The 24,575-nt window shown below is 37.3% G+C and overlaps 1 long non-coding RNA gene across 1 annotated transcript in view; it reads right to left on the reverse strand.

The window, feature by feature from the left end:
- Positions 1 to 24,575, reverse strand: part of LOC119232763 (uncharacterized) — a 411,864-nt gene that overhangs the window by 318,178 nt on the left and 69,111 nt on the right. The window lies entirely within an intron of this gene.

The raw sequence follows: 24,575 nt of genomic DNA on the forward strand, positions 1-24,575 counted from the left end.
AGATAACTACATGCTTTGAGCCATCTGAGTAGCCGTGGCAGAAATAATTTATATGTACAGGGGGAGAAGATTAAGCAATTTCTTGGGAAAAAATGCTTGTGGAGAGTCTCCAGGAACAGGTTACAGATAACCTTGATAGGCTTCTGAGACGTTCTGTCTGTCTCACTTCTGAATCCCTGAGGACATCTCACAGAACTACAACACGGAGGCCCATCCCATAGTCATGGCACCCTGGGGAAGCTTTGTGACAGCACAGATAGCTATTCACGGGTGGCTTTCTTGCAATAGTCTTAGATAGACTGCAATCATGCCTTATCCAGTTTTATGTAATAGACTCACATATAGAAATCCAATTTCTCTCAAGAGAAAGCAGGGCTGAAGCTCAGTGGGTGGCTGAACTAAAAAACCAGTGTGTGGTATCCTTTGGCAAATGAATAATTAATACATAATAATCATGACAATAATTTCTACTCTTATTATATAGTCCTTTTGGCCTCTCTGTTACCTCTGAAGCACTTGACCTGGGACTTCAAAGAAGAACAAGTTTTCAATAGTTTAATTCACATGGGAACACCATTCAAGACAGGTTTATGCCAGCAGAAATGGCCCAAAGTGACTAGTGTGTAGTGTGTTGGTGGTATTGGGGGATGAGGCTAGAAATGAAATGTGAGCATGAATGAATAGAGAAAAAAGAGGAAGGGAAATTAATGCAGTTAGTTTTTCAGTACCTGCAAAAGCTATCTTCATAGGGCTTATATTGAACATGTTGTATATTTAAACAATTTGTTAAGATTATCAATCAAGTTTCCCCTATCGTTCCTTTGAATCCAAGTGAGACTCATAAGATTTAGAATCAAATTACCTGAGTTTGAAACTTGTCTTCACCACTTACAAGCTGAGTAAACTTAAGCAAGTTATTTAAGCTCCCTGAGCCTTAGTGGGAGCACATCTAAATGCCAGAGGCAAAGAGAATGCCTGTTTCTTGTGATTGTGAGACCACTGTGAATGAATGGCCTAACTGAGTGTCTGGCATCTAGTAAATATTTGATAAGTAGCAGTTATTTGCAAAGTAAGAGATGGATGGCAATTAGGTTCAGTTTTAATCATTCTGGGTCAACTTTGTAGCTTATCACAAACTGTGCATCTTTACTGAGAAGCATCTTAACTACCTCCTCCAAATTTGTGTCCTGATGTGTCTCATGTGCCATGTCTATAAAGATCTCCCCTAAAATTAGCAGCAATTTATTAGCAAGAACAATTCTTTAACAAGAATTTCAGTTACATTTTTCCCACCAGACATAAGTTCCATTTGTACCATATTCTTCCATCTTACCCACAAAAATATCACAAAAATCTTTGTCAAATGTTTTGCAAATTAAAAAATACAGGAGACATCTGTATTATTTAGACATCAAAAAATAAAATTAATTTCTGTGATATGACTTTGTTCTAGTGAAGCCTCAGTGATATCTAGAGATCAGTGCTTTCTCTTTTTAAGTCCTCCTAAATCTCTTAATATTCTGTTTGAAAATTTTAAGAAATCTGTTAAAATCCACTTTATACTTTACTATCCATATTCCTTAGAGCAGAGCTACATTTATATTCAATACGAAACCCCTACTCAGAATTCTGTAGTAATTGTTTCCATACTAAATATAGAGACAAATGTGGAAATCTTGAGAGGATTAGATTTAACTCATCTTTAAAGTAGGTTTTAAGAAAGTTAATTCTAACAGATCTGGAATTGGCCTGATATGTTCTTCTGAAATACATACACAGTACTGAACTCTGGTCAAGGCACAAAATGTAGTTTTGAAAGTGTTGTCTGGAGTAAGTTTTGAGGCAGTCTACACCAGCCTATTAGCATTGTTATGTTAATTCAAACAAGATCGATGGTTTCCACCCAGTTTTGGTGACACTCTCTGAGGACTCTGATGTTGAGTTTGGTCATATAGCAATAATGTACCTACATGCCCTGCAGAGTATAAGAGTGCCTGCACTATACGAGTATAAGTCACCCCTGCCCATGATTCCATCTTGGGCTTTCTGGTTCTGAAATGTTTATGCATATGTTACTTCTTCCTGATCTGAGAAGGCATAGACATCTGAAATGGCCCTATCCAGGGAGGACAACAGAAGCCTACTACTGGCCACTCCCAACCCTCTGCTGTGAAGTAGTCTTGGCTACAGTGAATAGCCTCCCTGCATTCTGATACAATTTGCTGTTGCTATTTTGTATCCTTTTCTGACAATAAACTGCAGATTCAGAAATATTATCATTTTGGGTCTTATGAGCCCACCATTTTTACAAGAGGCAAAATAAATTGCCTCATCATTTTTTTCTTGCAGATGTTTATATGCTTAATATATTCCTCAAGTAACTCTATTTCTATTACTTCTATGCATGTGCTAATCAGTTATGATAGAGCTATAGGAATCAAGTATAATACAAGGTAAAAGCATGTTGATCCAGCTCTCATCTAGACTGCAGTCCATTGTAATGGTGAATTCAAGGTGCAGGTGATCTCATTTATAAGCAAATAGTTAAACTAAAAATGACCACGCTCATATAGGGCAAATCCTTATGGAGAGAATAGATATTTGGTGATAGAAGAGGGTTGATAAAAGATGAAGATGCAAGTCTTCAACATAAGAATGTGATCAAATTATGTACCATTCTGAGAACTTGTAATACAGTGTAAGGCAAAGGGTTTACATCTTTTGTTCAACCTCAAAATAAATATTCAGTTAGTAATTCCATTTCCAGTATTAGGAATTATGAACCACATTTTATTTTCTTAATGGCACTTGAAATTATCTTACTTACTTACTACATTTTCCCCACTAGGAATGGAAGCTAACAATGAGGAAGTTTTATATCATGCTTACCAAGGTATCCTTAATGCTTAGAATAAAGGTTAGCACATGGTAGATGATTACAAAAAAAATTTAAAAGTCACTCAATTTACTGTTAACTATACTATAGACATTGTTGTGTTTTTCATATGTTAATTCATTAACAGCCTGCCACGACTGTGTGAAATAGCTATAATCTCAAATCTCATTTTATAGATGAGGAAAGCAAGGCACAGAGAACTTAAGTAAATTGGTAAAGGCCACACAGCTAATAAATGCCAGACCATTTGAGTTCAGGTAGTCTGGTTCCAGAATCCAGGTTCTAGCAAATTAAAAAAAAAAAAAAAAAAAAAAAGGGTCAGAGAATGGCCAAAGATCTAGATTATCTTACAAACTTACTTATTAATCATTGCTAAACAGCTCAGTGCTTTAAATATTTTTATTTTTACTTTTCATCTATTTTTTGCCTTAAATTATTAGATTTCGATTATCAAGGCTTAAATTCTACCCCAGTAAGCAAACTACTTTCTGAAAGAAACTAGATCAAGAATCACTGGTAATTTCAGATGTGTCATAATTCCAATGTCACCTCTGAGTGGAGTTTATTTGTGTCACACAAACAGAAGCAGGTGGCCCGATGCAGGTGTTGTCATGTTTGTGCAGCTTTAATGAGGATGTGAGAGTTTGCTGGGAAAAAGAATAACAAAAATGAGGTCTTTCTTTCCCACTATCTCCAGCTTATCTGAGGAAAAGAAAAAGACTCATTACAGTACTGCACATGATAAAAGTAGAGAATGAACCATTTCTTCTAAGTAAAAAAGAAAATTTTCCATAATTGTGAGAGCCCCTATTAGCAGAGGAAAGCAGAGACTGCCAATGGAAAGTGTAAAGTGCTGATTCCAGAGAGAGACCCGACATTCCACAAGACTTAGATTTGTTTCTCACTCTATTGAACAGACTTTTCTTACACAGAGAGAATAACATGTCTCTGCAATTTATTTTTCCAGTTCAATTCAATTTTAAATTTAAAATATAACTATTTTTTAAAAAATCGCCACCAATCATCTTTAACTACCCTTGAGTGGAGGTCATCCCAGACCTATAATTGATTTTCTGCTTCTCAAATTCTTATACCAAAAAAAGCAAATTTAGAGTTGAGGAAAGAACTAAGCATATCTGTTTCACAAATAAGAGTCTTTAGGAACATGGTAAAAAGGGTTCCACTCATTTTTGGCAGCTTTTACTTTCAGATTTTTTTTATTTTTGCTGCTTAATAAAAATAAAACCATTTCTTTTCAAAGTCTTGAGAGAAGAAAGGAGACTCCCCGTAAATATGATTCTGTGAGTTTGTCTTAAGCATCTTAGTATAGCTCCTAAATAAAATACTTAAAATTAAAGACACATTAAGACTCCCCACAGTAAGATATATACCACGTTGCACCAGAAATGGAATAGAAACTCGTAATGATAAGCAGAGCTGAAATGAAGAACCTGTTGGTCTCCAGATTTGGAAGCAGACAGAAGTAACTATACATTTGATTGCTGCATTGCTGCAGAGAAACAGAAAACACACACACACACACACACACACACACACACAAAACGAATGCTTTACATTACATGAAAGACAGATAGCATCTCTGACTGAATTGAGGGCTAGAGCAGACTTACCTCCTGAAGAAGACTGAATAAAAGATCCAAGAAGTTTCCAGGACTAAAGGTGATTGAAAACTACTCTGTTAAAACAAACACACACCCTGAATAGATGCAAAAAAAAAAAAAAAAGTAACAGAGTGAAGCTGTTTTCTGGACCAGGGTTTCATTGTACTTAAGAACAAAATTAGGGCTTCCCTGTTGGTACAGGGGGTTAAGATGCAACATATGAAGATATCAGCAGGCTCTGCAGCACGAGTTCGATCCCCCAGCCAGCCAGAGAGATACCCACATGGCGCAGCAGACCTCTCCTGTCTCACCCACTGCTCCCCTCAGCAGTGTATTTCTGTCAATCTGCCTGTTATGTTCTCCACTCTGTCTCTGGTGGATCCTCTCACCCCCTGCACCTCTGGCCTGTGCCCCTGTTCTTGTATGCATAAATAAATAAATCTAAAAAAAAGAAGAACAAAATTAAAAGAGAAAAGGAATCTGACCCATCAATATGAGGCAGGGGGGCTGGAAAGTTAGGTAGATGCAAGTAACCCCATCTGTTAGATAAAGGTTGGGATGCAACTACAGCAGGAAAAATGAAAAAGAAAAAAACACTCTGAGCAAGTAGAAATACAGACACAAATGAGATAAATTCAACCTCAATTAAAAATAAATAAATGTAGTCAGTCTCAATAAAGTGGAAGTAAGTGAGAAATGTCATAATAACTTTAACATATGTTTAAGGTTTTCAAATAAATAAAGGACAGAATACATTAAAATTACAAAATTATAAACTGAAAACAAATATTAATAAAAAACAGATATAAAATTAGGCCACTAGAAATATCATAATTAATATGGATATTTAAAAAAATAAAGGAAATAAATTCGAGCATATTATATTACACATGAAGTAATATAATATAATAAAAAGTAATATAATATAATATATTACACATGAAGTAATATTATATCTCTTCAAGGTAGACTATGAAAAGATAATACATATACTAGAAAAGCATATTAAGGCAAATGCTAAAATAATAAAATTATCATAAGTCAAAAACATATAAAACAAAATCATAAATAACATGTTATTAATTCAAAAGAGGTCAGTGATAGTGATAAAGGGAGAACAAAGAACAGATAAGAACAAAAACCAAATAGCCAGTTGGAAGTTTAAAGTCAATCATTTAAATATCTACAATAAATGTGAATGACCTCAATATCCCAAGTAAGACAAAGACTGTCAAATTGGATAGAAAAGTAAGACAGGGTCCCCCTGGTGGTGTAGGGGTGAGAGATTACAAGAAATTTTATAAACTTCAATGGGTGGGGCAGAGGCTAGATTATCTGTGCATAGAATTGCAAATGAAAATATCAGCCTTTTAGACATTAATAACAGTAACAAAATGAAAGTTTAAACACAGTATATGTTACTGTATACATTCTCAGTAAATGTATTTCTGGTCTTGATTTTTATATTCAGACTATCAATTAAACATATGATTACCTATTGGAGGAAACACTCAAGCAAAGTCAATCAAAAACCAGTGTAGATATGCCTAGTGAAAAGGTTGCAATCAAGGGAATTAATTAGCAGATCACACCACCAATGGAAATGGAATGACTTCCACCTCAGTGGCAGCCTGTTGAGGGCAACACCAAGAGCTTGCCATTCACCTACAATCTGTACATAACTGACGCTAGAGAATAACATCTTCCCTTCTTGTCTGTCTTCCAAAAATTTCATACAAATACCCTGTATTTGTATGACTCTAACTCAAAATTATAGGAGAAAAATAATTCTGGAAAAGGGAGTTTCAAGCTCTTGCCATGAACTACAGAGAAAAATGTAAAAAAGAATGCTAGAGGTGCTACATCAGACAATCTTTCAGAGGTACAGGAAGCTGTTGTGAGACACAGAAATGGACCAACCAGAGAAAGAGGAAGTAGATCCAGAAGGTGATAATGAAGAATATTCTGGGAGGACAGCAAAACAGCAGATCCAGTACAGATCAAAGCAAGAGGACCAAAGAATCTAAGAACAATTGTACCAAGAGAAAAAGACATGGGAATCTAATGACTCAGCTAGTGAGCAATACTTAATAATCTGAATAATTTAACCTAAAAATTAGTATTCAGCTTTATATGTTGAAAACTGCAAATAACACAAATGTACAAAAATAGGAATATTGATAAATTTTGGCATATTCAGAGAATGAAAAACTGTACAAAACTTAGAGTCTATATTGGCTAAATCTTACATGAGATTGATTATAAAAACAAGTTGAAGTACATTATTATTTATGGAAATAAGTTAAAATGTGAGCCACTCCTTATAGTTACAAGTATTAATTTAAAAATAAAGGATATGGGGTCCTCCCTGGTGGTGCAAGGTGGTGCACGATCCTGCACTCAGCACTATGAAGCTGTCTGCAGCCACTGCATCACAAGCTCAATCGCCAGCCAGGGAATTACCCACATGGTATAATAGACCTCTCCTATCTCGCCCGCTGCTCCCCTCAGCAGTGTATTTCAGTCAGTCTGTCTGTTCTGCTCCCCACTCTGTCTGTGGTGAATCCTCTCGCCCCACCCCTGTACCTCTGGCCTGTACCCCAGATCTTGTATGCATAAATAAATAAATCTTAAAAAAATAAATAAAAGTAAAAGATATGGACTGCACAATCACAAAATTTATGATAGCTGTCAGATAGAAGGAAACAAGGAAGGAAAGCAGAAAGGCAATATGATTGATAAAGGGAATATAGGAGAAGTTAATCTATCTGTACATTTTTTTAAGTGATCTGAGACCACATTAATTACAACGTAATAATCTTGGGTAGTGAATACATGGTGTTTGTTGCCTTGTCCTATGTATAATTTTGCATACTAAATTGTATTATTTTCTTTATCTAAAACAAAGATGTCACAAAGCAATTTGCCCATATAGCACCTTGATATGTGCAGAAGAGATGTCTTTTTTTTTTTATAGAGGCATGTTTTATTTATTTATTTATTTATTTATTTATTTATTTGTTTGTTTGTTTGTTTGTTTGTTTGTTTTGTTTATACATGCACTGGGTACAGTCAGAAGTGCGGGAGGGTGAGAGAATTCACCAGAGCCAGAGCGGGGAGCAGAGCAGGCAGAAGGACCGAAGTACACTGCTGAGGGGAGCAGCGGGCGGCAGAAGAGGTCTGCGCGCCATGTGGGACCCTCCTCTGGTGGCCGGGGAGCAGCCGGGGATCGAACCGGCGCCGCAGAGGTCGCAACCCAGCGCTCAACCGCTGCGCCACCGGGGAGGCCCAGAAGAGATGTCTTTATGAGAGAATTCAGGAAGAAAGTGATCTATCATTTTTCAATTAAGCTACTTAGATCAGTCTCTTCCATTCCAGAACTTCCTAAACTAGTCTCATAATAATGAATGCAATAAACATCATTATTGGCTATTAATAGATCACCCCCCTACAGGGCACATCCCACCTTTAAGAACACTTTCCTCTGCTACCTTCAGATCAAGGAACAATAATTAAAAAAATAATTCTATACAATTTGCCAAGACTTTGCAAAGTCAACTTTTATTGGGTATTTAATATGCCAGAAACTGTTAGTTGTGTTCACATCCATTGCCTCATATGGCCCCTCAGAGCCATAGAGCCTAACATATTGGAAGAAATACAAGCAAACCTGAGTCTGAAACATTGCCCCATCCTTTATACTCCTTGTGAGTATAAAACATCTGGAGCTATAAAATATCTTGGAGCTATCAAATATCTGAGTCAGTTTTCTCACATGTAAAAGGGAGATAAGTTGCCCACCTTATAGATCATGATAAGAGTCAAATGAAATGACTCCTCTAGAGCCTAGCATGGCACTGGAAGAAGACCTCAAAAAATGTTACCATCCACATTTTGCAGACAAAGAAATCAAAGTTCCAAGGGATGCAGTGATGTGATTCGTGTCACATAAAAATGATAAGATCAAGGAGGAAGGGACTGGAGCCACGCAGTATGGGTTCCAATCCCAGTGCTGCCACTTAGCAGCTGGGTCATCTTCAGCAAGTTATTTAATCTCCCTGTGACTTACTTTCTACATCTGTAAAACAATAAGGGTGAATACTTCATAGGGTTGTTATGAAGAGTATATAAATAAGTACTTTGAACAGAACTTGGCATATGATAAGCACCATGCAATTTAATTAATAAGTAACCAATAGCCACTAACTCAATATATGGAAATTTGTACTCCATGGAAGGAAGTATAGACCTGTTCCTTACATTGGAGTAAAGCTGCCTTCACTAGCAGGGGTGCTGATATGTGGACACTATGACTTTGGGGTGGCTTGCATCTGTTATTGCAAAGTTGTAGGGGAAGAATGAAGCACAAAAGAAGGAAGATACAGGTAAAATTCATCATCAAGATCATTAATTCTTACCTTCCCATGGGTGATGTCCTTTTTAGTTCTTTTATGTTTTTTCAAAAGTTTCAACTAAGCCAAATAGCAAATCATGGGAGATAAATCTTGAGGTTTCACTGCAATAATAGGCTCACAAGTTTGCACTGAAATATGGATAAATCTGTTCCTCCGTGACATGTCCTTTTGCTTCTTACCAGCAGCAATGACGACTAGCTGGCACCAATTCCCCATTATCCCCTTCCTGAAGGGCACCATGCATAACTCACTTAATTGCTTCACACTACAGTACACTGCTATTTAGAACCAGTCTGTTTCTTTCCATTGTAACAGCACAGAAATAAATAAGCAATTTTCATACATTAGGAAACATAAGCATGCCGGAGTCTAATTCCTACTTATGTGATTAATAAACCAGAGTCCTTAGATGAAATACACTGCACCACACAAACACCATTCCATTACAGCAGTCATGTGGGTGTGAGCTATCACCCACAGTTGTCTCGCTGCTGGGTCCAATAAAAAGCCCCAATATGGAAACTCATGGAAATTTCTTAGGTTGAAAAATGAAGGATGAGAAATGGAGGGCCAACTTTCCGGCTTTTATAAGTGATATTGACTTTGTGTGAGCTATGAGTAGGCTGCATGACTCTGAGCAAATATATTTTCTGTGCCTTGTTTATTAATGGACAGCAGAGCTAGCCTGAAAATGAAATTGATTTTATTCACTTAGGATTTTATACTCCATTGCACAACCACAACCCAGCAAATTCTTCATTAAGAGAGATAATTACTTTAATGAAGATTAAATATAATTTAAAATTCACATTTATCTTTATCTACCTAATGCAGGTCAGAATTAACCTAAAATGGCTAGGTAAGTGGGAAAGAATGGGTTTCTCAAAAAATTCTCCATCTGTTTATGCAGAAATGGGTCTTGCCTGCTAGTTACCCCTCTATTTTTTCCTTTCTCCTCTTCCTCTCATTTCATTCATTAGTACCTCCCACATCAAGTGCAAACCAAACCTTCTGTTTTCCAATAATCCTACTTTGGGAATGTTTGGCAGAAGCAGCAGGATAGCAGCAATTAATATCAGGAATGTTCAATGACCTATGAAAAGCTGTTTCTGTATGGGCACACGGGGGAGAGACATTAAAATAAAAGAAGGGGCAGGTTGGTTTTAGAAACCTCCTCCCTCCTTGAGACAGAGTATTTCTAGCCCACCTGTCAAAGATAGGAAGTCAAGAATAATATTAAATGTGTCAGTGTTAGTCATCATTTCATGCGGTATTAGAGTTGTATTTCATTAACAGTACTTAAGCATTGTTGTTGAAAGAAATTAAAGACAGAAAAACAGCTGTTTAGATCTTGGATCCTCCTTTTATCAAAATGTATGACCTTAAAGATGTATCTTCACTTCTCTGATTTGGAGGCTCCTCATTCGTAAGATGGAACTAATAATGCCCACTTGAGTTCAGAGATTTAGAGCACCAGGCACTGAATGAACACTCACAAATGTAGAAGACTTCCTTATTGAATCACAAGGTTTCTTCTAAAAGCTCCAAACACTACACCAAAGTCCGAGTCATCCCCAAGTGATAGTCACACTTGGTACTACAGAAGTGGCCTATGAGTTTTGCCCCAGGATCTTGCTATTACTGATGGAAATCACCACCCTGGTTAAAGGACTGGCAAAGGGAAGCAGGAGTTTGTCAGATCTTCACTTAGATCAGCACAAACCTGAGTGTTTTGGCTTTTATTTTCTGGGAAGGAAAACTCAGTCCGTTTAGTGAGGAGATACAAAAGGCCACCAAACACTATTTAAAACAATAGCTCTTATTGAGTGAATACTAATGGACATGACACACTGGGTACATTATCTTATTTAACTAGTGCAACTATATAATTTATCACCCAAATCAGGTTACTTTCAGTATGAAAGGGAAGAATTGTACAAATAGTTACATCAAGACTACAAGTGTATAATCTGGCTCTTCCTGGGGAAACTGAATGGTTAGCCCCTGTTTAATCCAATGTAGCAGGTAGCTGACCCAGGGTTGGAATCTCAGACTAAGATGCGAGAGATTTTCCCTCTAACTTACTTCCTCCTTGAAACCCTTGGATCACAATAACAGCTGTCAAATGACAGCATTAATTTTGTTTTGGAAGCCTGCCTTTATTGAGTGAATAGCATATTTAACACTCTGGGTCATGACTGCTAAAAGCTATCAAAAAGAGGGCCAAAAAAGTGGGTGAATTGAAAGTAAAACGATGCCAGTAAAAAGCAGTCACATCCTAATGAATACCAACATTTTTCTGAGTGTTCCATGCAGCCTGAATAGCGCAGTCCTGAACTAATGCTTATTCAAGCATGGAGAATGACAGTCAATAAGCCAGCCATCAATAAGCCTCTGTCCCCATGTGCTGGTCTATATTTTCATGCACCCAATGAATTCCTCGATCTAGCTCAATTCACTGCTGATTGTTAGTGATCTTCAATCACAGATAAATTTGAAACACTTCCATAATATGCCAGAATCTATTCTTACCCCCAGAGCTTAATAGATACAAATATATTGTGAGATGATCAACATTCTGTCCTCTCCGTGGTGCTACAGTAGATGAAATAGATGGATGTCACATACTCTTGTCCTTTGCACCACTTTGCAGCCACTATCTGAGTTTTCCTTCTCTCTTTTTTTAAGATTTATTTATTTATGCATACAAAAACTGGGGTACAGTCCAGAGGTGTGGGGGCTGAGAGGATTCACCAGAGACAGAGTGGGGAACAGAACCGGCAGATTGACTGAAATACACTGCTGAGGGGAGCAGCAGGCAAGACAGGAGAGGTCTGCTGTGCCATGTGGGCAGCTCCCCGGCCAGCTGGGGATCAGACTTGTACTGCAGAGGCTGTGGACAGCTTCACAGTGCTGTGCTTAACCTCTTGCACCACCAGGGAGGCCCTTCCTTGTCTCTTTATACACCAGAGAGGGAATTAGTCTGACCTCTATCAGAGACTAGGCACATTGGCAGAGAAAATAGTATTCATATTCTGGCAGAGAGAAAACAGCACAAATCACTCATAGATTCCAAGCATCCTCAGTCACAATCCCAAATGAAATACCATCTTCAGAGACTAAAAACACTCCTGACCCCAGGAAGGGGTGACTAGGTATTTCAGTGATCCTGCAGAAGAACCCAGTTTGGAACAAAATAAAAAATCATGTCAAAATTCAGCTTTTTCTCTGAAGTTGTGATCTTAACGTATCAACCATACATTTAGTGTCGGATTTCTCAACTATAAGCATTGCTTCTCAAACATTAGGGACATAAAAGTTACCTGTGTTGTTGTTATAACACATTCTGACTGCCCACCCTTGAAAATTCTGAGTTATTAGGTCTGGGGTAATGCCAGACAATGTGCATTTCTAGTAAGTTTTCAAATTATGACAATGATTACATCCACATACCCACTATGAGTAGAACTAAGTTGTTTCAGGGTATCAAAAATGTCAACCTCACAATTTTTGTGAAGATTCAAAAAGATGTAGTGATCCTTATTACATTATGAGCTATTGACTCATAATGTCTTTCTGTCAACATATACTATTCATTAAAGATGCAAGGCAGAAAAATTCTGCCACTCCAAAATACATAGCAACCTTTGTAGCAAAGGTTAATTTCATAGGAGAGACTATGAAGAGCACATGCTTTTGAGAAATATATATTGTTTTTAAAGATTTATTATTTATTTATTTATATATACAAGAGCTGGGATATAGGCCAAAGGAGCAGGAGAGTGAGAGGATTCACCAGAAACAGAATGGGGAGCAGAACAGGCAGATCTACTGAAACACACTGCTGAGGGGAGCAGCAGGCAAAACAGGAGAGGTCTGCTGTGCCATGTGGGTCAGCTCCGTTGCCCAGAATTAAACTCATGCCACAGTGGCTGGTGATAGCTTGGTAATTCTGAGACTAAACCCCTGTGCACTAGGGAGGCCCTAAAAAAATATATATATTAAACTTCCTTAAGGGTGTGTATCAGGAAGGCCTAATTTCAATGAAGAGGACAGAACTTAAAACTGCATATCTTGGTTTCCTGTGCCTTCCCTGGTAACTTCTGTAACTGACCTCTCCTTTTTCTCTGTCCCTCAACCTCCTTTGTCTTAGCTAAGCTATTTAGGATGGTGTCTGAAGCTACATAGTGAATTATTCAGTCATGTTGTGTCTCTCTATGAATACAGGAGGTATACATGCCACTTTTTGGCTTTTCCTCTAATCAATCTGTCAGGTGCTTGTTTGATTGTTTGCCAACCTAGACAAACCCAGGAGGGTACAGGATGATTTCCTTTTTACCCCAAGAAAGAGAAGAAGAAAAAATTTGAAGAATATTAGCAGAAATAAAGCTTGGGGACATTTAATAATTTCTAATACACCAAGTATAAGATTTCATTACATTCCAATCCCTCTTGTCTATGTGGCAATAACAATGGAGTAGTCCCAGTTTCAAATTGTGAATTTACCTAAAGGCTTCCCAGATCTTTGTTGTTATTTCATAATCACAAAATGTTTTTGTTCCCAAAGTCCATTTGCCCCCTTTAGACTCAGCTGCACCTCCATGCCATCAAACCCCACTTTAAATCATAAATCTTGCCATTAGAATATTTATAAGGGAATAGGTGAAGTGATACTTACTTTCCTGAAAGCAGGGATCCCCCATTATACCAATTGTCAATCCTATGACCAACTGGAGTCCTTCAGTTTGTCCTTGTCTAGTGCAGCTCAGTGATGGGGGAACTTGCCTCCCTCCCTCTTTACCCTCCCTCTCCTTCCTTCTCTCCAGTTTTCTCTCTTCATGACATTATTTAATCTCTCAGTTGCAGCTTCTTGGGATTAGCTACAGCATCTATTAATAGTTTTACTTCTGTTTACAGTTCCAAGGGGAGAGAAATGGCTCATTCCTTTTCTCCAATCTTGAAGATATGTCTTATTGCAGCAAGAGGAAGATGCACAGGCCCCGTGAATAACCTATTTCCACAATCATTCCACTGTAAAGATGCTAATGTGCTTCTATGCCGAATGGATCCATTTAATAGGCAGAACAAGTTGGATATAAACTCTTTAATTGCTTTCAGCACACCGATTATCTTCCTGTGTCACCTATTGTATAATGCAAAAATGTTAACAAAAGCACTTACTGAAGACATTATTGGGAATTAAAAAACAAAGAACCATCAGTTGTCACTAAATATGCCTTTCATGTTCCCAAATGAAATGCATTTGTGCACTCAAGAAATAGGATAGAAATGTGCAGGCCCGCCATTGTCAGATGCAAACATCTTCATTAGATTTTGATCCAGCTGCTGCAAGATCTATAAAAAGAGCTATCAAAGCTGGCAACTCATTATTGGTTATTTCAGGAAAACTTCAAAACACCATCCCTAAACCTGCACTGATTTTTTTCTGACAACTTTCCTGGCTGGGCAGTTTGTTCCAAAAGAGCAGCATTAAAAAACCTCTGCCAAGTCGACCCCTCGAAATGGTACCTGAAAGGACACAGCGCCGGTGGCTATTAGCAGGAGGCCATGATTGCAGAACCAACCTGTATTCCTGGACACTTGAGCTGTAAATCTCTGTCTATGACCCCCGAAATCTCCTGTTCTGACCTAACTGCATCTCCTTAAAAGCATATAAGTGAAAGAAGCCAAACCCGAGTTTTTATAGACCAAAACGGAAAGATTAATATGTGTGATGTCTCATAACATCCTTTCTCTGTTGCAATATATCTCCTTACTCGTATTGGCAGTCAGCTCATTTCTAGCATGTTATTTTCTGCAGACACTGACTGTTTGAAAAGAAAAAAAAAAACTAGTCAAGGCAACGAGCAAAGGAGGATAAAGGAAAAATGAAGAGAAAAAAAGTAAATAGACATAGCAGGGGGAATGAGAAAGGGTCCTGGGGACCATGAACATAGGAGATTGGGGGGATGTCAAAAGTACCTACAATTCTTCCTTCGAATTCTGTTGAAATAGCAGAGATGCTATAACGGCTTGAACTGCATTCACATTAATCACATTCCCCAGCCTCTTGACTTGGGGACCTCTTCAGTCAAGTCCAAGTCTCCAGAGACTTGTGATGGATACCCGGCAATTCACAGAAAAACAGCTGTCAAAGATGTCACTGTCATTTATGAAGGATTCTTTCCCCTCTTGTCCTATATGTCTCTCTATTTGTGACAAAGAAAAACGCAAATTATGATCCCTATTATTCAATCTCAGTAAACAAGGAGGGAAGAACACATGGACCACTAACTAAATCCACTTTATAGATTTTTCACTTTCCATTTAATTTACCCACTACATTATCTATTTTACAGTCAAAAGTAAATTGAAATGCTTAAAACATCGATGTCACATAATTTCATTATTTGAATTAGGTACAAGAGTTCATTCTGGAATCAATTTGCTATATTCAAATTGCTATTAAAACTAATACCTAAATCTTAAAGCTCTTGAGACCCACAATATGTTTTTCCTTGCACACATCACCCCTGTCTCCTTCAGAATGCAACCTTTGCTGCAGTACCCCAGCTATCATCTTCCTTCCTGCTGATTGCTTTGGCCAATGGGGTCAGACTGATCAAAGCAGCAGAAACTGAGATCCACACTCCCTCCATCCAGAGTGGGATTTTGACTGAGAAGTCAACTGCAACCAGATGAGCTCGCTAAAATGTGAATCTGATCAGAGGCTCTCCTGTGTAACAACACTCGGCAATTTCCTATTGTCCCTCAGATAAAAATCACATTTCTGCTGTGTGGCTACAGGCAAGTGATTAAACCTCTCTCTGGTTCAATTTCCTCTTCTTTAAAATGATGATAATAAACATGAGAAACATGTATGTAAAGCACTTAGCTCAAAGCTAGTAAATGCTCAATATCATTATTATTATTGATGTTATCTCACCAACCATATTCCCTCTCAGTTCCCCTTTTACTCCTTCTTGCAGCCAAATTCAACAACGAACTCCTCCATTCTCCCATGGCCTTTCCTGCTTTTTTGCATTGAACTGTTAATTTTCTTTCTGTGCAACACCCTCTTCTTCTTCTGGCCCTTGACTAGCTTCACTCCTATTAATTTATAAACTGTCTGTTTAAATGCATACCCTCAAGATAGCCTTCCCAGACTTAAGGCCCACTTACATCCCCCAATATATGCATGCATTGCATCTTCCTCTACTATAATATGCATCATACATTACTATATATCTTGCTTGATTGAAATATCCATAAAGGACCCAAGATTAGATTTGCTTCGCTCACCACTGTATTTCTCAGTAGCAAACACAGTGTAGATGGAGTGGACAGAATTATAATGAAACAGAAAAAAAAGTAGGCTTAGCAGATTGCAATGACAGGATTAGTCCTTGATCGTACTACAATAATCACAGGATAGTTCCAAGTCTTTTCATGCCAAAACCCAGATTAATGGACACCGCACACTTTGTGACCTTGCTAGTTCATGATGGAAAGAAAGAGAATACAACAATCGTTCATTGCCTCTCTTAAAGCTTCCATTGAGAAGTGGCACATCTTATTCCTGCTCACATTTTGTTGGCTAACGCAAGACATATGGTCAATCAAGCCTGATGGGAATCAGGTAAAGGACCCTTATACAAAAAGGGCACCAGAAGAAAGGAAAACAAATATTCAGCAAACCATAATGCATACAACAGACCTCAATAAATGTGACTTTAATGAAATCTTTCTTTGCCTCAGCTGAAAAACATAAACTCCACATCAACTGAAATCTTACCAGAAACTTCTGTGTTATTCAAAAAGATATTTCAATTTTGGGAAAAAATGATTTTAAAAATCACTCTCCAAAATTCTAGTCACAGCCATGTTTTCTGCCACCAACACCAGCTGTATGTCCATGTGGTCACGGTTTATAAACCATATTAGTACAGCCTTTGTGAGTAAAGAACAACAATTAGATTCAACAACATCAGAAACAGTCCCATGATTTGATTGTTTACTATGTGCAAGATATTAATATGGACAAATGAGGTTATATTCTGTCTCATAGGAATATGTGGGGGGAAAAGGAAATTTAAAATCCATTTGGCTGATCTCGAAGGTAAGAGTCAAAAAAGTCAAGTGATTTACCAAGTTCAAACAACTAAATAGTAGCAGAGCCACATGGCTGGCAAAGATCACCACTTAGCAGATAAGAAAACTGATACCTAGTGAGGTAAAGTGACTTTCTCAAAGCTATTCCCATTATGAGTCCTGTTTTGCTTGGCCATACAAATCCTTAAAGAAATCTAGCTCACTTCAACTGCTAGAACAGTACCTGCTCTTCACCAAGGCCACAAAGAAATATTTGCTGATTTTCACTGAGTTGAATTGATTGAATTGAATTGAGTTATAATAAATTAGTTTGAACTGAATCAAAATGACACAAAATGTAGAGATGTATTTTCCCCCACTCTGTAACTCATTTACATTCCTCTTGAGTTTTAGACTTGCCAAACCAGCACGTTACACACCAATAACTACGAACTCACTAGTTTCTCTTCTATAATATCCTTGTTCTCTGCCCTTTCCAGATGTATAACTGCCTTCCTTTGAGCAGAAACAAATTAATATCAGAAATTTTGTCATCTATGACATTTACAGAACAACATAGGATCTGGAAAGCGAAATCACCAATGATAAGGATGCTTGAAAGATCATTAGACAAAGAACTTTATTCCCTTTGAGCTGAGCAGGTCAGTTAAAAAGTGACATAACCCAGATGCTCCTAAGCCACAGGAACAAATGCCATTAAGTTGCTGTCTCCTGACAACTAAGTGATATGTACAAGAAATAGGAATTAAATTTGGAGAGAGAATACAGATTCTGGCTGAGCTCCAGGGCTGAGGGATATTAAATAAGAAAGAAACAATAGTGCTGTCAAGTCTAATTGTTTAAAACATAAAACTCTTTCCATATGTCTCAAAATGAATAGAGCTGCACAGTATTGGGATGCACTGTGAAGTCATGCAAAGAACGAACAGCATATACCATTTGGATTGAAAATCTTTTCTGTGGGGAATTTGACTCTTCTTGTTTTCCTTTTTTCTCAACCCACCCAGGCACTTAGACCTTTGAAAATAGCTATATTGGTAGAGGAATATCTATGGGTACTATACCTCAGGGGGTAGGGGGAAGCAAACATTATTAAAAATGAACATTGGTGTAATATATATAAATAAGTAAGTTAAAATAAAACAAAGAAAAAGAAAATAGCTATAGGAAAAGCATATTGTGAAGCCATATCAAAGATTGGACTATAGTATGAGAAATTGATGGATTTTATGAAAGACAGAATTAGGTTTGAAACCTGACCATACCCCTTCTTGTTGTTGGATCTAAGTCTCTAATTTTCTCACCTGTAAGTAAACATTGTGTTCTTATAGCAAAAGGCTGTGCTGAACATTAGAGATAATTGAGAAATGACTGGCACTTTGTAGGCATTTATTTACAATGTACCTTCCATTAAGCGCATGGCAATGAAATCATCACAGAGTAGTTCCATTTCTGTGATGAAAGGATAGAAATTTTTCACTCATTGAGAATAGTTGAGAGATACATGGAGTTCATCCCCTCATTCATTAACATAGGTTTACTAAGCCCTACTTATAGGCCAAATTCTGTGGTAGACTATTGTCTTATTACACAAATTGTATGAGATTAAAGCATTTGTTGAAGCTTTGTCGAACCATTCTTACAGTAAGTAATCCAGGTAACTTGGCCTTTTAAGTGTTTTATTTTAATGTGATGTATATATTCCATATGGGAAAATAATAAAACAAGACATTTAGATTTGAGTTAGAATTAGTGGTTTTATTTCATCCAAAACTGATTGGAAATTGTTTCCAACCAGTTTTGTGTTACTTTGTATCCATATCTCCATGGAATTACATACACGTTGTTTTTTGTCAGAAAAAGCACTAGGCTGGAGTTCAAACTCTGTCATTCCATATTCTAACAGGAATAGGAATTACCATTGCTCCTTCCTAGAATCTCCTCAAAGTAAAATCAGATTTCCCAAATAGATGATTTCTAAAGCCATTCACATACGTAAGTTTATATGTAGTATAAAACATTTGTGACTCCTTACTGATTTGCGTTTATTATTTGAAGAATACGTTCATCTCCCAGAACACAACTCTAGAGCAATGTCATGGAGGTAGGTACTACCATCTCATTTCCCAAGGCACCAGCAAGTGAGAGGTTCTCAGAAGACTCAAACTGCTGTCTACTTCAGTAACTCCTGGGACAATCCAGAATGCTTCTCTTTTGGTCCCTCTGCATCACAATAGTCCAGAGATGAACATAGATCAATCAGATGCACAGATTTTTAGACCTTGAATTGGCCTCCCAATGCCTCACTTATGGCCCCAAATAAAGCCACTCAGTCTTATCTCAAGACTGATAGGGGGCCTCCCCTGGTGGCGCAGCAGTTGAGCGCTGGGCTGCGAAGATGCCCACAGACTCTGCAGCACTGGTTAGCTCCCCGGCTGTTGGCGAGGGTCCCACAAGGCGCGCAGACCTCTCCTGTCTCTCCCGCTGCTCCCCTCAGCAGTGTATTTTGTCAGTCTGCCTGTTCTGTTCCCCGCACTGGCTCTGGTGAATTCTTTCACCCTCCTGCGCTTCTGACTGTACCCAGTGCTGACTGTACCCAGAGAAGGGATTCATACCTTAAACAAACACACAGTAGAAAGAAGTATCCTTTTAACTTACTGGCTTTTTGAGGATTAGAACTAGGCTGGAACATTCAAAATAGTACTTGGAACTAAGAACACACAATTCATACAGAACTTTCAAGAATATTATTGAGTACTTACCTTGTACAAGATAATCCTCTAAATATTTTATTTGCATTATAATATTTATCCTCACAAATATCATATTAAGAAAATTACTGTGTCAAAGAGATAACAAAACAGAAGTTCAAAGAGTTAAGTAACTTGCCAATTATAGGTAGAGGATAAATAAATAAATAAATCTTTAAAAAAAAAAAAAGACTGATAGGGAAGGGGGCGGGGAGTGGAGTAAAACTCTGGTAGGATTTCATAAAGAGGCACTGCCCAATGTCACCATGTTTTTGACTGTCATTTCCCAATTCCTCCCCAGCCTTATCACTAAATAACCTAATTTGCATTGAAAACTGCCAGGACATTTAATATTAGACCCAGGGTAAAGAGGAAGTCTGTGGATCAGGGACCTGGTCTTCTTCATAGTGTTCTACCACTAACAAAAGCATTAAATGAAGCAAGCCCTACCTATTTCACATTTCTAACTTTTCCAAATTTCTGATGTGCCCAAATGTTTTAATTTCTTACATATTATTTATAAGGACCAATACCTATATACTTAAAAAATCCCATAATATATTTTGGATTTCATGAATTTTACAACAAAAATTGAAAACATACATTCTCTCTATTCAATAACTAATACAGTCTAATATAAAAGTTTGCCTTGATAGAAAGAAAAATACAGAATAAGGAGAAAGATATTTCTTTACTTGGAGAAGAAAAAGGGCCATTACATAAACAAGTCAATTCAGCCTTAAGGAATGTGTAACTCACATAGATTCCTGGTTGGAACCCAGATGAAAAGGGAGAAGAAACCAAGGAAAAATCTTTCTGCATAATTCATCTCGATTCTGTATATTAAACTTCTGTGTGATTCATATTAGATTGCTGTTATATTAACATTCTTTGACCTCTTTCATAAATGAGCCACCCAACACCTACCGATTCAGAATCTATGAAAATGAGAATAGCTTAACTTTCATTTTAAAACACATTTTAAAAGTTGCCTAGGTGATTGTGATACAGACTTCTGCTCAAAAAATACTGCATCTATCTGTTGGCTCATATAGTCCTGACTTAGCTGAAGCATTTTACTGGGGTATTGTCATTTTTACATTAAATTGAATCATGACTTTGCAATTCCACTGGCTACTTAGTTCTATACTACCTTCGAGTGAGAGTAGCTATTACATAGAAAGCCAAACTGATTTGCCTGAAGTCACAGAAGTCAGGTAGGTCACTGATACTGCACTTGTTGGGTACCTTTAATTCCAGAGAAGGGATTCATACCTTAAACAAACACACAGTAGAAAGAAGTATCCTTTTAACTTACTGGCTTTTTGAAGATTAGAACTAGGCTGGAACATTCAAAATAGTACTTGGAACAAAGAACACACAATTCATATGGAACTTTCAAGAATATTATTGAGTACTTACCTTGTGCAAGATAATCCTCTAACTATTTTTATTTGCATTATAATATTTATCCTCACAAATATCATATTAAGATAATTACTGTGTCAAAGAGATAACAAAACAGAAGTTCAAAGAGTTAAGTAACTTGATGAAGGCCACATTGCCAATTATAGACATAAATGGGATGCAAAATCCATCTGACCAACTCCTGTGGCCACATGCATAATCACCATGCTAGAAAACTTCTTCAGAAGAAGTGCATTAAGCTCTTTAACTCTGTTGCATACTTGGTTTAAAAGCCTACTTTAAACTAAAATGACTCTAACTCTCAAAATGATGTCCCTAACCTCTTTACTTCTTGTTCATATTGCATAGCTTTTCCTGAAATTCTGACTTTGCAGTTATTGAATGACTTCCACCAAGAACCTCACTCATTCATCTTTATACAAATCCTCTAGCTAATATTGCTCCATAAATTCTGTTTAACTTAAAAGAAAACTTAAAACAGAATCTAAGATATAGTAGGAAATTAGAACACATTTGTTGAAAAAGTCAAAGATCTCATGCTAAACTTGGGGGAAATGCGAAAGAAATATTCATTTACTATATTTGCCTTCTATAGAATGCCATATCAATAGTACTAATAAAATCCTGTGTTTACATAGCATTTTCCTCAAAATATTCTCAGGTCATATCACTGTATAGTCACTATCAGTTCTGGAAGGAAAGCAGACAAGATATTATTATTTTCATTTTACAGATAAGGAAATTGAGTCTGAAATTTTATCTTTCTCAAATTTACATGTTTAACAAGTAGCAAAGTCATTATTCAAACCTAGCTATCCTGGACACCAGGACTGCTTCCTAGCTTCCAGTGAATGAACTAGTCAATGAATTTTCTTCAAAGGTTCTTGAGAAATGGAATTACCACAGAGTATGAATTTAAGGGAACTGAGCCTGTCTGAAAGGATGTGGTACATGCTTATATCTTTAAGAGCCAGTTATTAAATGCTCAGTAATATTTTCAGTTGGTTATTCAATTCTTAGAAACACAAAATCAACCATAATGGGAGTATTTACATCACAAAAATGGGCTAACACTACCAATCAGGGATCTTTTTTCATGAAAGCTACTTTACCACGGAGTGTAGGCAGAATTTAGGAAAGGTGCAGAAGAGTGAAGGTGTTCCAAGCAAAGGGAAAATCAAACCTAAGTGAAGACACCAGCCTCGCTGATGCATTGCAATTCAGTAAAAAACAATGAAAGAAAGGGACACAACATGTGGACAAATTATTGAGGGCTTCTAGAGCTGTTCTGGGCCATCTGTTTGATGACAGAAGAATTAAGAAGCTCCTAATCAGTGCTACACTGATACTTGGGTTTATTCTTACAGATTCGTTTGTGATGCAGTTAAACCCTTTTGTCATATACTGCATTCCATCCTGGGATTCTTTTGCCTCCTAAATGATTTATTTCGATTTGTATACATTTAGGTACATTCTTTGTGCTGGTCTATGAGTTTCTGACAAATGCATCAATTATGTATCCATCAACAAAGATCCATACAAAATAGTTCTATGTAGGCTCAGGGTTTTGTCTTCTTCTATCTGATCTAACTGTCACAAAGACTTTAAGCAATAGACCAATAACAAGTATTAACCCTGAAACAGCTGTAACTGAATATTGGTGGTGTGTGTCTTTCTCTCTGTATGTAACACTCCAACATGACTTTCAGCACACAAATTAAATGGTTGCTGCCCTCCGGCAAAAGCATCCAGTGAAGCTCGTGAGTTTGAGACTTAAGGAAGAATTAAAACATTTACATGTGTAATACCAAATAAATAACCAAAAAATGCTTAAAAGATAAATGTCTTCATTTTAAAAATATCTCTTCCTTGAGTTTAAAGGAAGCTGTTGTTGCTTCCTTTGCTTTTTTTTTAAATTTTTTTAAGATTTATTTATTTATACAAGAACCGGGGTACAGGCCAGATGTGCGGGAGGGTGAGAGGTTTCACCAGAGACAGAGCAGGGAAGAGAACAGGCAGAATGGCCGAAATACACTACTGAGGGGAGCCGCAGGCAAGACAAGAGAAGTCTGCTGCACCATGTGGGTATCTCCCTGGCAGGGGATCAAACTCATGCTGCAGAGGCTGCAGGGCTGCAGACAGCTTCACAGCCCTGCACGCAACCAACTGCACCACAGGGGAGGCCTCTCCTTTTTGTTTTTGCTTATTCACAAGAAAATTTATAGATAAAGGATTTTAAAATGTGTTCTAGTGAAATTTACATTCATATACTTCAAATATAAATGCACTTGTTTCAATAACAAAAAAATTTTCATCTCCTGTAGTTGTGTTTTCCTCAATACAAGGCAGTAATGATAAATTACTTGGCCTTAAGGTTAGAGTTCCCAGATTCATTATATTGACAGAATGAGAAAGAAGATTATAGCAGTCCCTAGAAAGGAGACCTCACATTTCCTTGTAAGTACAGATACCTTACAAGCTAGTCAAAGAGTGCATAACCTTGAACTTGGGAGAGCAAATAGGCAGAAATCAATACTGAATATTTAAAGCTAACGTTTTGGGGAAATCTTAGTCTCATAGCAAAGTCCTGAATCCAAACAGAGAAGAATCTATATCTCTGAGGAAAGTATTTTTCATCCATCACTCAAGAATTACCATTACATGAAGCTTTGAAAATGTCGGGTTTCTTTTCTTTGAGTTAGGTAAATGTCTATTTCTCTAAACCATGCAATCCCAGAAGTATATCTTTCTAAATCTGCATTTTCCTATGAAGGTAATCTCCCACTCATCCATGCACCTTGCAAAACTAAGCTCAGGATAGAGTACTCTTTGAAGAGAAGATAAAGGTCTAGAAATATCAAGAGAAATTATTCAATTGAGAGGGAAAATAATCAGTAAATCTTTTCTAAGTGAATTCTGCTTTGACAAATTCTTGAAAGAGCCATTTGTACCTCTTCATTTAGACTCTCCATTGATTAATGGAAACAAAAAAATAATTCTCTTATTTCCTGCCTGCACTGCTTTAGCGACTCCAAAGAGAGTCAACAAAGGACGGTGGGGCCTTCGAGTTCTTTGTCCACAATAACTGAGCATCTTGGGTTGGAAGAAAAGAGAATGCCGATCTCCTGGGCTTGTTTAGCTTTGCTTTTTTAATTGCTAAATGCCAGTCTGGGAATTCTGCCTAAAATGGTAATAAGTTGCATTTATAATACACCTTTCATCCAGGAGGCACATGCTTTCCTCAGTTCTAAAATACAGCCATCCTGGAGCTGAAAAGCAGTAACTGTTTTAATGTTGAACATTTATTCAGTGCCATGATTATACAAAGTGGGAGAAATTGTTTGAAACAGAA

The sequence above is a fragment of the Talpa occidentalis genome, unplaced genomic scaffold (genome assembly GCF_014898055.3).
Source record: "Talpa occidentalis isolate TD23 unplaced genomic scaffold, MPIMG_talOcc4v2.1 talOcc4.7, whole genome shotgun sequence".
NCBI classification, from domain to species: domain Eukaryota; kingdom Metazoa; phylum Chordata; class Mammalia; order Eulipotyphla; family Talpidae; genus Talpa; species Talpa occidentalis.